Consider the following 15,250-nt stretch of genomic DNA (forward strand, 5'->3'; position numbering starts at 1 on the left):
CAGCTAGTTTTTGAAGCCCACTCATAGCTCCACATTCCATAGACCTGCGACGATCTTTGTCATTTGCTTCCAGATCCTCTCAATCACTTCATCCTCATAAGAATCCAGGTGACCACATCCTCATGCAGTAGGCCAAATGTGGCCTTATAAAGAGAAGCAATAACTTTCCTATCCCTGCTTGTTGGTGTGTGTTCTTCAACAGTCATATAATCTGATGTGCTGTTTTGGTTACCTTTGCAATATGGTTTCTAAACTTCCTGTACATAATCACATGCAAGTCCCTGGCCTCGTCAGTTTTCTGCAGTTTAGTGCCATCAATATGCATAACTTATCTTAAGAATGTTAATGACATCAAACAAATTGTTTTATAAAAAAAAAATTAAGTGGCTTATATTTCACTGCATTTTTAGCCAGCATGTTCAGAACACAAAGCAGCATATTATAGTTTATATGCAATTTGTAACAGACAAAAAAAATCGAAATTCCTAATTTGGCACCCTTTAATGTTGTAAAAAAAAAAAAAAAAAAAAGTATTATAGCTATGTAGGAGTTGATCTTAAGATAAGTCTCCCAAATATTTGGCAAATTAATGCAACCATACTTGATTAGAATTCTTCATAGCCATGACTGACTCTAAAAATAATCTTTCTGATCTGTAATGACTTCTAAATAGCACATTTTTTTTTTCCTATCTAATCCTGTATGAAGGGATGTCCAAAGTGTGGTCCTGGTTTGCTATAATGTAATTTTTATGTTCTCGAAGGCAAATGTGAACAGATCAACCTGTCTGCCCAAGTCAGTCACAAGGACCTTCATACAAGAGGTTGGATTGATCACAGTTGCTAATTTAACATGCAGTTTGAATGTTGTGTAAAGACCATGTTTTATTAGTACTTTTGACTATCTTTTCTTACATAGTAAACAGGAATAGTGATGTTTTGTTCTTCTATATTAGAGGAGGGAAAAGTAATGGGACTATGTAGTGTTTTATCTGTTTTGTAGGAATTGTAGCCATTGACTAAGAAAGTATGGTGCAGATAATTAATTTCTGTGGAACAAACTATATCGTTAGAATAAATGACTGGCTCTGTAAATTTTTAAAATGCCATGCTCTTGAACTGGATGATTATATGATTGGTTATGTAAATATTGTGTGTGTGTGTGTGTTGCCATTTTTGCAAATGGGGAAAAAAAAAAATGGTGCTCCATCTGAAAGGCAGGTGACTAATGTGTCAAGAAAAGCACATTATTTCCTTAGCATGGCCTGATCTCCCAATTAATGAATAAAATTATCTTCCATGGTACCACTACCACCACTGAAAAAATATTAAGATATTAAAGGAAAAATAGCCCAATACTTTCAGGAAACAGTATGTAAATTTCTTCTGTTTGAAATGTATATGGAGAATACATAAAATAACAAGTTGACATAAGATTGTCTACTTTTTTTTATATTTAATGTTAACATTAACATATTGACTAATGTTAACATTTGGTATAATTTTTCTATTATACAAACATCTTTGGGGGGAAAAAACTTCTTTAAATTGGTAATTTCTTGAAATTTTTTTTGTGATCTTTTTGTCTTAACCATTAAGGGTTAAACTTAAGCATAACATTATGCTTCACTCTGTAGGAGGATTAGACACTCCAATCACAACCTCTGTGGTTGTGATGGAGACTCAACCTTTTGTGCCCTCTGTTACATATTGCCTAAGATATCTGTCCCAGTGAGATCTTTCTGAGCAATAAATACAAAATGTTATATTCAGGCAATGACAATCATAGAAAATGAGGAGCCATAGTATTCAACACTAAATGTGAGGGTAATCTTCATGAATGGCAGGCAGTCTCAAGTAGAGTGATGTAGGGAACTATCAGAATGGGAAACTGGACAATGAGACTTACAGGGTGTTCGGGATAAATTTGACAGTTTCGTAAGGAAAAAGAAAATCTTCTTTGTATCTATTAAATTTAATGAATTGACAAAAAAACATTACAGGCAGAGTTAATTACAATACTATCAACAAGATTTACTCAAAATAACCACCATTAGCATCGATCACAGCTTCAATTCTGCTTCGGAACCTCGAACAAGCTGATGCTACAGTCTCCCTGGGAAGGGCCGCAAAACTGTTTTAATTTTATCCATTAACTGGGCTTTTGTATTACTGGAAGTGCGATTGGTGTCTTTTTCAACTGCGCCCCATACAAAATAATCCATGGGGTTAAGGTCTGGGGAGTTTGGAGGCCAAACATTTGGACTGGTGAAGTCGTAGAAATTTTCAGACAACCATTTTTGACTTTTCCCAGAGGTGTGGCAAGGGGCCGAATCCTGCTGCCATACATACGGCCTACCATTGGCTACCCTTGTTATCCAGGGCTTGACTACAGTTAGCAACTCCACGAACAAAGCCCGAATTCCAATGCCAGGGTTCTTCAACACCTGTTCCTGCAGATTTGCGAGGAATTCTGCTGTATGAACGCAATCAGATCGTCTGCTAGGGATCTTTCTTCTTGCTACATCCTCGTAGTCACCATTGCAAGTCTCTAGTTCATGCCTGATTGTTTTTACTGTATTCAGGGAGCATTGGGCAGCAGTCGTAATATCCTTATTTTGATGGCGGGCACGAATCATCATGATACAAGTTATTCTCTTCCATGATTCAGGTGGGTTCCAGCTATCCATCCTTTCTGACATCTTGTATATGAATGAAGAAGGGTCCAAACTTTTAAATGAAGAGAAGTGTGTGTTAATACATGTAACTTACGGAAAAATATAATTAATTATAAATATGTCAAATTTATCCCGAACACCCTGTATTTGTGCCTATGGTTCCACAGAAGGCTCTACTAAGGTAGAAGTGGAGGAATTTTTTGATGCTTTAGAAAAAGCAACCGACACAATGAAAAAGAAAAAGTTGGTCCTTGTTGGGGATCTAAATAGCAGAGTAGGAAATGATTGTCAGACATACAAAAATATTTTGGGAAAACTTGAAGAAAAGAGCAAAGCTAATAATAACGGCAAATACCTGTTGGATTTCTGCTCAGGACATGGACTGGTTATTACTAACACCATGTTCCAACATAAAAATGTGCACAAATTCACATGAAGAGAAGAGGCAAGGAATAAGAAGTCTCATTGACTATGTTATTGTCGATAGTGATATTTTCTCCCTGGTGCAGGACACCAGAGTGTACAGAAGATGTGAAATTGGAAGTGATAATTATTTAGTCTTGAGCAGGATAAAATTGAATTTCATATGAAAAGAATAACATGTAAGAAAGTTTTAAAGTGAATAAAAGTTGAGCAGCTCTCAGATGTGAAGTGTAGACTAAAATACAAAAAGATTATTGAAGATAAAATGAAAGAGTTTGAGAACAGGAATCAAACCTTGGAGATTCAGTGGCAAACCTTATAGAAAACCCTGATTGATTCAACCAGAGAGAGCATGTGGTGAGGTTGTGTGCAAGGATAGAAAAATCAGAACTCTATGGTGGACACAGGAAGTAAAAGAGGCAGTGAAGGAAAAGAAGAAAGCATATCAAAAATTCCTGGCAAATAAGTCAGCTTGTGCTCTTAGAGAATACAGAGACAAATGTAAGAAAGCTAAACATTGTGTAAAACTAGCTAAATAAAGGTCATGGGAGGACTTTAGCAAGAACATAGAAAATACATATTCTGGAGGTTGTTGAAGAAGCTCAGAAATGGAGGAAAGAGTGCTGTAAAAGGAATTAAAGATGATAAAGGTGACATGAAAAGAGGAGATAAAGATATCCTTGAAGTATAGAGTAAGTGCTTTGAAAAATTTCTAAATGAAACAAGCAGTGATAAAGCACAATGGTAATAAACAGGCATACAGTCAAGAATACATATCCATACTTGAAGTAGAAAAAGCCATCAAAGGCTTGAAATGTGGAAAGGCATCAGGAGTAGATGATATTCAACCAGAAATGCTCAAGTATGGTAGTATAAAAGTCTTGCAGTGGTTGCACTTGCATAGTTCAGAAAGTGTGGACAGAGGGACGAATTCCTGCTGATTGGAGTAGAGCTCTGATAGTACCCATATATAAAAATGGAAATAAAACAACGTGAGAATTACAGAGGTATTTCTCTACTGAGTGTTCCTGGTAAGATTTATGCTAGTATACTTGAGGAACGGTTGAGAAGAATTGTGGAAGATTGAAGAACAAGCTGGATTCAGGCTGTGAGAAACAGATCTTCACTTTACAACAAATAGTCGAGAAATCATGGGAATATAACAAAGATCTGTATTTAAGTTTTGTCGATATGGAAAAGGCATATGACAAAGTGCCAAGAGAGAAGCTTTTCAATATGCTACAGTTATATTGTGTCAATGGGGAATTATATCAAGCAATAGTTAGTCTTATTTGAGTTGTAAATCAGCAGTTAGGATTGAAGGAAAAGGAAGTACAGGAAGATGGTTTAATGTTAAATCTGGTGCGAGACAAGGATGTACATTATCCCCTGTTATTCATTATCTATATGGATCAAATTATGAAGGAAAGTAGTATTATACCTGATATCAAATTTGGAGATGTTAATCTCAGCTCTTTGCTTTATGTAAATGTCATACTTCTAATAAATCTGCTACAAGTTTAAAAGATTCCCTGACTAAATTGAATAACTGTTGTAATAGATATGGTATTAAGGTCAGCAATAAAAAGACAATGAAAATAGAATCGTTTGAAAATGTCAACTGCGTTGTGAATGGAGAACCTGTGGAACAAGTAAAACATTTCAGCTATTTAGGCACGACTTTTAGTGAAGATGGTAAATTAAATATGAAAATAGAGAACAGAATCAACAAAGCTGGTATTGTAGGAAGTCAATTGAATAAATTCTTATGGAATAAGAGAGAAATTAGTTAGAACAGTAAATTAGCTGTATACAAGAGTGTTCAAACCAGTTTTAACTTATGGATCTGAGAGCTGGATCAGAAGTAAAACACTTGCCCAAAGACTAGAGGCTGCAGATAAGAGTCCTGAGAAAGAGGCATGAACAAATTGCATCAATGGCAATATCATGTTAAAAAAAAACTTGACATTCAGCATCCAGGAATGCATTAGCAGAGCTAATCTCAGGTGGTATGGTCACTTGAACAGAATGGGCGAGGAAAGATTAGTAAAACAAGTGTTCTCTGCCAGGTTGGCAGGAAAACGACCCAGAGGAAGAGCAAGATATATTATTATTGTTCCGGGAAACTCCAAGGAGTCGACAGACTCATCGAGGGTGGCCCTAACATCATGTCTGGAACAACTATTCAACATTCACACAGTATCTATCATATCTTGCCTTGAACTCATTCACGGTCGTAGCACCCACAACAGACTCTGGAAGCTTATTCCACTCATTCACCACTCTCCAAGTAAAAAACCTAGCTCTAACACCCTTGTCAACCACGCTCTTGCCCAGCTTCCATGCATGGCCCCTAGTGCTCCCACCACCAGTCATATTTTCAAAAATATCTTCTGGATCAATCTTATAAAAACCCTTCAGTAATTTGAATGTCTCAATCATATCACCCCTCCTTCGCCAATTTCTGCAACCCACAAATCCTCAACCTATTCTCATAAGGTTCATTCCACAGACCTGCTATCATCTTGGTCACTTGTCTCTGGACCCTCTCCACTTCCTCCCCATCACAAAGAAACCCTGGTGCCCATAACTGGGCACAGAAGTCCAGATGGGGTCTTATCAAGGCTCGATACAGAGGAACAACAACTTGCTTCTCTCTGCATGTTAAAGTATTTTTCAGAAGCCAAGTGATTTGGTGAGCTGTTTTAGTTACTTTTGCAATGTGCCCCCTAAACTTCAACTCCCTATCCACCAGCACTCCCAAATACCTGGCCTCATCAATCTCCTGGAGTACGGTTCCACGTATGCGATATACTGCTGCTATTCTTTTCACCCCAAAGTGCATAACCTTACACTTTGCCACATTAAACTGACATCCATTTTTCCTAGCCCAGTCCTCCAAACTATCCAAATCATCCTGTAAAATTTTGACATCCTGTGCACTCACAATTGCTCTACCCAACTTTGCATCATCAGCAAACAAGTGAACACTTCCTCTCAAATCCTTTCCAATATCATTGATGAACAAATTGAAAAGCAGTGGTCCAAGAACAGAGCCCTGTGGCACTCCACTAGTCACAAGACGTCTTTTTGACTCCACTCCTGAATAGACCACTCTCTGGTATCTCTCCTTCAACCACCCTCGTATCCATCTCACCAACCCTATATATATCCCCATCTGCTCCAGTTTACTGATTAGGGTTCCATGTGGTATCCTGTCAAAGTCCTTGGCAAGGTCCAGTAGTATCATTGTAAACCCATTACCCCTATCCAGTTCAGCTGTCACTGTGTTATAAAACGTGAGCAAGTTACTGAGGCATGATCTACCCTTCACAAAACCATGTTGTCCCCCATACAATATCCCATTTTCATCTATCCAATCCTGTATTCTTTTCTTGACTAATTTCTCTAAGACCTTGACAATGATTCCTGATATGCTAATCGGTTGGTAATTTAAAACAGCGGTCTTGGAACCACGTTTATGCAGTGGAACTATTTCCCCTCCTTCCACCCGCTCGGGACTAACCCAGACCCAAGATTCAAATTAAACAAAATGGTCGAGGGTACTGACAATTCATTAGCTGCTTATCGTACTACACGAGCTGGTATACCATCCAACCCCACAGATGTATTGACATTGAGGTTATGCAATAGACTACTCGCCTCCACTTCATTCACCACAATTCCCGTATAATCTACTGGTTTATTCGTTTCTGCAATGTCACCACCTGGATGATATATTCTTGCAAAGTGCTCACTCAGTAACTCAGCTATCAACTGATTCAGTTACCTCCCTACCATCGGCATTCTTTAAATCATTCTGCCATGTACATTTTTCCTTTTACTTGCTACATATCTAAAAAACTGTTTAGGATTCTCTTTAGCCTGCATGGCCAATGTTCTTTCGTAATCCTTTTTTGCTTTTCTTACCACGCTCGTCACCCTTCTGGCCTGCACTTTATACCGTTCATGTGCCTGCCGGTCACCTTTCTCCCTAAATTCCCTCCATAGTTGTTTCCTTTTTTGCAGCTCAAGCTTAATGGTGTTATTCATCCATTTAACCCCTACTTGATTTATTATTCGGACTCTTGGTATACAGTCAGCCATTGCTTCAATCAAGCACTTCTTAACCACCTCCCATGCACTATCAACTTCTAGTCCTTGCAGTTGTACATGCCATGGCACTGAACCAATCAAACTCCTAAGCTTGTCATACTTTCCAGCCCGATAATTCCACATGTACCCTGTCTTAATTGAAAATTCTACACCTTTAGCCACCTCCCAAGTCAAGACCCTATGATCACTCTCACCGATTGGTGGCAATGTGGTCATATTTGTTACAGCCAAATCCTCAGATGTAATTACTAGGTCAAGCACTCTCTGACCCCTAGTATTTTCCATTACATGCTGTCGCAGATAGTTATCCCTTAATAACCGCATAAAATCCAATTCCTTCCTCCCGTGTGTCCTCTCCTCACTCCAGTCAATGCAACCATAGTTGAAATCTCCCATAATAATCACCCTCCTTCCACTCATTTCTTCTATTTGCTTGTGCATACTGTCGCCACAGTCTTTTCCATCACCTGGTCTATAGCAGCACCCAATTGTATATTTAGTTCTGCTAGCCACAATCTTACACCAAATGGACTCAAATGTGCTCTTTTCTCTATCCTGCAATTCAACTTCTATTCTCCTTGGCTGTAGCTCATCAGCTATCATCAACAATACTCCTCCCCCCCATTTTATTCTCTCTGTCATTCCTGAACACTATACCCATCACATTCAATCCCACTAGTTGTATCATCTACAGTCAGCCATGTTTCACTAATACCAATAACCTGTGGTCTGGAAGTGCCAACCATGGCCAAAAACTCTTCCTTCTTGTTCCTAATACTCCTAGTATTAGTGTACACGAATTTAAGACCCCCATTAGTCCCAACCCTACCTTGATGCCTTATATTAACTATCCCACTCTGGTTTGTTGTCCTTATTTGCTCTAGCATATTTTATTCTTTCAACTGCCTCCCTAAGGACTATATATCTACTCCCCCCCCTTAACGAATCTAGTTTCCCTGAATTTGCACATCCACTACATTCAGCAACACTTTCTCAAGTCTTCTTACACCATAACCATTCAAATGCAAGCCATCCATCTTATATAGATCCTTTTGCCCATCAAACTCACTCCACACGTCCACAAATTCCCCACCACTTGTCATACATAACCCACACATAGTCATTTGCAATTATGGCCCTCCTTTTAAACATTTCACTGTCATACTGTGCAAAAGACTAATCATTCTAACTCTCTCACTCTTTTCTTTTGCTACCTCAAACAATTCATTCGTTCAGGTCTTCTATCATTTCCATTTTGTCTCCTTTCAAATCATTCGTACCTGCCACAACAATCATTTCTTTCACCCTTTCCTTTTGCTCTCTGATAGACTCAGTTACATCCTTTATGGTTGCACCAGGTTGGTACGATTTTGTCAAATCCTCTACTAACACACCTCGTACTGAGTCTCCATACAGCACTCTATCCTTCATTTTGTTCATGTTCACATTCATACACCTATTTTTCCTGTCATACCTTTTATTATTGGTTGGTTCATTCAGTCGACTTGTTCATGCACTCTAGCTGCTGTTTTGCCCTTTCTATCGCACCATTCAACAACGCGATCTCATTCAATGCATCTCTCATCTTTTTTATTCTCTGAGAAACCATTAATACTATCATTCACACTTTCTACATTCACACTCTCATAATTCTCATGTACAACCTTGTCGTTTCTTGTCATATCGCTATTTTCTTCATTCTTAAGGTTGACAAAAATATCACACTCACGATCTGAAATACACTTCAATTCCTCATTCTCCCTACATTTTCTATACACATTCAATCCTTTATTATCATCTATCCACTCTCCGACTGCACTCCATAAAGCATACATTTCACAGCTAGTACACTGACTCATTTCTTTTATACTACTGTTCTTTGATAAAGATGGCAAACCATCATTACTGGCCTCCATTTTCCTTCGTACAGGTGCCATAATTATTGCAACGTGTTTTATCAAATAATAAGTTATACACACCAAAAACACACAGACTCACTAAAATACGCAAGGCAAACAAAACTATGCAATATTAACTAATTTTATCAACAATAACTGAAAATAATACTTATCTTATCAGGAGCTTGCACGAACACTACACACTAAGATATAACCTCAAACTAAACCCCCCCCCCCCCATAATACATATATGGCTTAATATGCTACAAAGTGCCTTAGACGATAGTAATATAAGATATGATAATGTTGGAGTCTTTACAAATAACAGACTGATTTGGAGGAAAATTGTAGATAGGAAGTTTGTAATGATGTAAATTTTTCATGTAGTACACCCCTTGATGGTACATGGCAGGAATTTGATGTCTGTCCCATAAGAACTCAAGAAATTCGTTCTCCTTATTCTGTGAAGCTATATTAGTTCTTCATTCCAGTCATTATTACCATAATTAAAATGACCCATAATAATCACCCTTTCTCTTGCTCAGTAAGCTAATTTTTCTATACATTTCTTTGTCTTTACCTTTCACACCATACTCCTTCAAAACCATTGCCATTATTTTCCCCTCTGGTTTCAGTTTTATGCAGACAAAATTCACTTGCAATGATCAGCAACATCCTTGCCCTTCCTGTCCTCATGAAAAACATAACCTATTTCTATTCTAGTTAGGATGTATCCAACTGTTTCATTTATTTCAACTGTTTTTCTGCAAATAAACTCAATCAATGCAACATTTTCACTTCCTTATTTCTGGGAATACTGGCCTTTGTAAAATATGCATAGTAATTTGTTTCTTAGTCTATAGCCAGTCCTAGACTGCACCCCTCATCTGTGCCTGCTCTGCACTTACTCCTGTCTACTCACCTTCATAACCCTTTACTCCACATATCTCTCTGACTTCAACTATGCCCCATGAATCCCAGGTCATCCCATTCCTAAGCAGATCATCCCTATACATTAATTACTGCTTCCATTATTGATCTCCTTATGCTGTCTCTTTGACCACCTGGCTTCTACCCCTGTTTCCCTGTCTAGCTTGCGTTTTTGTTCTCACATTCTCATCTCTCAGACTATTTCCATTCACACATGCTTCCGTTTCACCTATCACCTCTAATTCTTTGTTTGCATCACTCATTACACTCTTCTAGCAACAGATTCACAGCAAATCTATTCAAATGCAATTGATCTCTTTTTATATAACTCCATTTGTCCTTTGAATGCATCTAACACTTCTACAAACTGCACCCCTTTCTCCTCACAGAGGTCTGCTAGCATACCATTCGTGATTTTCACATGCTGTCTTAACTCATCACTGTCATATGCAGCCACCAACTACATTGTTGTCTTTCACTCTCCAAACTAATCTCCTGATATACCCAACCAAATTATTTGTTTTCCTACTACCACTAACTCTTATGTGCATCTCATATCCAAAGTATCACCCTGTTCATCCTTCATCTTGGCAAACAAACCTTGTGCACCCTCTCACTATCACACCTAATAATAGTATCAATACAACACTTAAATCATTTACTACTACTTTTTCTTTTTTATTCTTTTTGGATCCTATTCTTATCCACCAAGTGTCTAATCTCATTTTGCATATATTATATAGCAGTTCTCATTTCTCATCTTAATCATCATTCTTCAGCTGTTGCATTCAGGAGTTTTGAATATTTGCTTTATTTAATCTCTCATCATCAAATTCCTGACATGTACCCTTAAGGAGTGTACAGGATATGATAGTACTTCATGAAAAATTTACCTCATTACTAACTTATCTACAATTTTCATCCAAATCAGTCTGTTACTTCTCAAGACTCCAACATCATTATCAGATCTTATATTTCTATTGTCTAAGGCACTTTGTACCATATCAATCCACCTATATCTTGGTCTTCTGCTGGTTCATTTTCCTGCCAGCCTGGCAGAGAACACTTGTTTTACTAATCTTTCCTTTCCCATTCTGTTTAAGTGATCATATCACCTGAGATTAGTTCTGCTAATGTATTCCTGGATGCTGACAATGTGAAGTTCTTTCCTAATATCCTTGTTTTTAATATGATATTGCCATTGATGCCATCTCTGTTCACGCCTCTAGTCTTTGGTCAAGTGTTTTACTTCTGACCCAGCTCTCAGATCCGTAAGTTAAGTTAAAACTGGTTTGAACACTGTCTTGTATATAGCTAATTTAGTGTTCAATTTCTACTAATTTATAATACAATAACTAATTTCTCTCTTATTCCATATGAATTTATTCAGTTGACTTCCTACAATACCAGCTTTGTTGATTCTGTTGTCTATTTCCATATTTAATTTACCATCTTCTAAAAATCATGCCTAAGGAGCTGAAATGTTTTACTGGTTCCACAGGTATCCCATTCAAAACACAGTTGACATTTTCAATGATTCTACCTATTTTCATTGTCTTTGTCTTTTTATTGCTGACCTTCATACAATATCTATTACAACAGTTATTCAATTTTCAGGGAATCTTGCAAACTTGTAGCAGATTTATTTAGAAGTATAACATCGTCCACATGAAGCAAAGAGCTGACATTAACATCTCCAATTCTGATATCATGTTTAATACCACTTTTTGTCATAATGTGATCCATATAAATAATGAATAACAGAGGGGATAACGTACATCCTTGTCTCACACCAGATTTAACATTAAACCATCTTCCTGTACTTCCTTCAATTCTAACTGCTGACTTACAACTCAAATAAAGACTAAGTATTGCTTGATATAATGCCCCATTGACACCATATAACTGTAGTGTATATCAAATAGTTTTTCTCTTGGCACCTTGTCATATGCCTTTTCCAGATTGACAAAACTTAAATACTGAGCTTTGTTATATTCCCATGATTTCTCGACTATTTGTCGTAAAGTGAAGATCTATCCTGACAGCCTCTATTTGGACTAAATCTAGCTTGTTCTTCACCAAGCTTTTCTTCCACAATTCTTCTCAACCAGTTTCTCAAGTATATTGGTATAAATCTTGCCTGCCACACTCAGTAGGGAAATACTTCTGTAATTCTCACATTCTGTTTTATTTCACTTTTTATATATGGGTACTATTAGCGCTCTACTCCAATCATCAGGAATTCGTCTCTCTCTGTCCACACCTTCTGAACTGTGCAGTGCAGCCACTGTAAGACGTTTATACCACCATACTTGAGCATTTCTGGTCGAATATCATCTACTCCTGCTGCCTTTCCACATTTCAAACCTTTCTTGGCTTTTTCTACTTCAAGTATGGATATGTATTCCTGACTGTATGCCTGTTTTCATGTCACTTTTTTTTTTTTACCACTGTACTGTCACTGCTTGTTTCATTTAGCAATTTTTCGAAGTAATTACTCCATACTTCAAAGATATCTTTTTCTCCTGTTTTCATGTCACTTTTATCATCTCTAACTCCTTTACAGCATTCTTTCCTCCATTTCTAAGCTTCTTAAACAACCCCCAGAATATCTTGCCACATTCTTGATATTTATGGAGTAATTACTTCGAAAAATTGCTAAATGAAACAAGCAGTGACAGCACAGTGATTAAAAAAAAAAAACGGGCATACAGTCAGGAATACATATCCATACTTGAAGTAGAAAAAGCCATGAAAGTCTTGAAATGTTATTGACTCATTGACTATGTTATTGTTGATAGTGATGTTTTCTCCCTGGTGCAGGATACCAGAGTGTATAGAGGATTTGAAATTGGAAGCAATCACTATTTAGTCTTGAGCAGGATAAAATTAAATTTCATACCAAAAAGAATGACATGTAAGAAAGTTTTAAAGCAAATAAAAGTTGAGCAGCTCTCAGATGCGAACTGTAGACTAAAATACACAAAGATTATTGAAGAAAAAATGGAATAGTTTGAGAACAAGAACCAAACCTTGGAGATTCAGTGGCAAACCCTTGAAGAAAATCCTGATTGATTCAGCTAAAGAGGCATGTGGTGAGGTTGTCTGCAAGGATAGAAAAATCAGACCTCCATGGTGGACACAGGACTTGGAAAGTGGAATGTCACTTTTATCATCTCTAACTCCTTTCACAGCATTCTTTCCTCCATTTCTAAGCTTCTTCAACAACCCCCCAGAATATCTTACCACATTCTTGATATTTATTTTCTATGTTCTTGCCAAAGTCCTCCCAAATGACCTTTGTTTAGCTAGTTTTATAGTGTTTAGCTTTCTTACATTTGTCTCTGTATTCTCTAAGAGCACAAGCTGACTTATTTGCCAGGAACTTTTGATATGCTTTCTTCTTTTCCTTTCGCTGCCTCTTTAACTTCCTGTGTCCACCATGGAGGTCTGATTTTTCTATCCTTGCAAACAACCTCACCACATGCCTCTGGCTGAATCAATCAGGATTTTCTTCAAGGGTTTGCCACTGAATCTCCAAGGTTTGGTTTTTGTTCTCAAACTATTCCATTTTTTTTTCAATAATCTTTTTGTATTTTAGTCTACAGTTCACATCTGAGAGCTGCTCAAGTTTTATTTGCTTTAAAACTTTCTTACATGTCACTCTTTTCAGTATGAAATTTAATTTTATCCTGCTCAAGACTAAATAGTGATTGCATCTAATTTCAAATCCTCTATACACTCTGATATCTTGCACCAGGGAGAAAACATCACTATCAACAATAACAGTCAATGAGACTTATTCCTTGCCTCTTCTCTCCACGTGAATTTGTGCACATTTTTATGTTGGAACATGGTGTTAGTAATAACCAGTCCATGTCCTGAGCAGAAATCCAACAGGTATTTGCTATTATTATTAGCTTTGCTCTTTTTTCCAAATTTTCCCAAAATATTTTTGTATGTCTGACAATCATTTCCTACTGTGCTATTTAGGTCCCCAACAAGGACCAACTTTTCCTTTTTCATTGTGTCAGCTTTATTTAGAGTCTCAAAGTGTTCCACTTCTATCTTAGAAGAGCCTTCTGTGGGACCATAGGCACAAATAAGTCTCATTGTCCAGTTCTCCATTCTGATATTTGCCCACATCACTCTACTTGAGACTGCCTGCCATTCAAAAAGATGAGCCTCGTATTTTGTGTTGAATACTATGGCTACACCTTCTTTTCCTTGATTGTCATTACCTGAATATTACATTTTGTATTTATTGCTCAGAAAGATCTCACCAGTTTTGTCTTTTTTGTTTCAGTCACTCCTTATGTCAATCTGGTACTTATCTAGTTCCTCAGCTAGCTCAATTTCTTTGCCATTTAGGCTTCTTATGTTAATAGTACTGATCTTTAACTCTGATGTTGAGTTTGGGGATGTGTGCTTTCAGATTTGTTCCAGTAGCTGACTTTTCACTGTTCACCCTGGTTCCCCTGGCAAAAACAACTGGGACCTTGTTTAACTGGGTGACGCCCCACCCAGCATGAAATTTTGTTATGTTTTACCATTATTTTGTATATTGGTTTAAGCCAATAAGAATACAATTTGGTCGGCTAAATCCCAAATTGCCAGCCCATCCTCGTTTGTTCAGTATCCAGGTAGATATCCAACAGGGTGCACCACGAGAAGGTGAGGATTGGATTAGGCAGAAGCCCTGGTCAGTTCACTGCATTCCTTTTGAAGGCTATGTGGAGGTCTCCTCTCAGTTATACAGCTTTGACCCAATTCAAAGACAAAGCTCTGCTGTATTCATAATCATATTCTGTGCTCATTCTCTAATTTACTTTTTTGGCTGATACCATTCTGAGTCTTGTATCTCTCGATGCGTTTCATGTTTCTAATATTTGCTCTTTGTTCTTGACTCATTTAAATCTTACTTTCTGCAAACCCACATCCTCTCACTTCTTTTGTTCAATCTCTTGACAAACTTTCTCCACATTCCTCTCTCCCCTTCACATGCATATTTACCACACTCACAACAGTGAACCATCTTTGATAAAAACTTCCCATTAACTATAACATCACTTTCTACTCCTACCCAATGCACCAAAGTGCAGAAATACAAGCAAAGCATAGTAGAAGTTTTATTGTAGAAATAAATATAGTGCAATGTCCTAATCTATAAGCTATATTTCACAAAAATTTGTCACAAAATTGATCA

General features: G+C 37.4%; 1 protein-coding gene across 1 annotated transcript in view; it reads left to right on the plus strand.

Annotated features, from left to right (window-relative positions):
• LOC150105856 (WD repeat domain phosphoinositide-interacting protein 4-like) overlaps positions 1–15,250 on the plus strand; it is a 127,222-nt gene that overhangs the window by 92,513 nt on the left and 19,459 nt on the right. The gene's annotated exons all lie outside the window — the stretch shown is intronic.

The sequence above is a fragment of the Typopeltis vanoorti genome, chromosome 6, assembly GCF_054136105.1.
Source record: "Typopeltis vanoorti isolate ZY-2024b chromosome 6, IOZ_Tvanoo_1.0, whole genome shotgun sequence".
NCBI classification, from domain to species: Eukaryota; Metazoa; Arthropoda; class Arachnida; order Uropygi; family Thelyphonidae; genus Typopeltis; species Typopeltis vanoorti.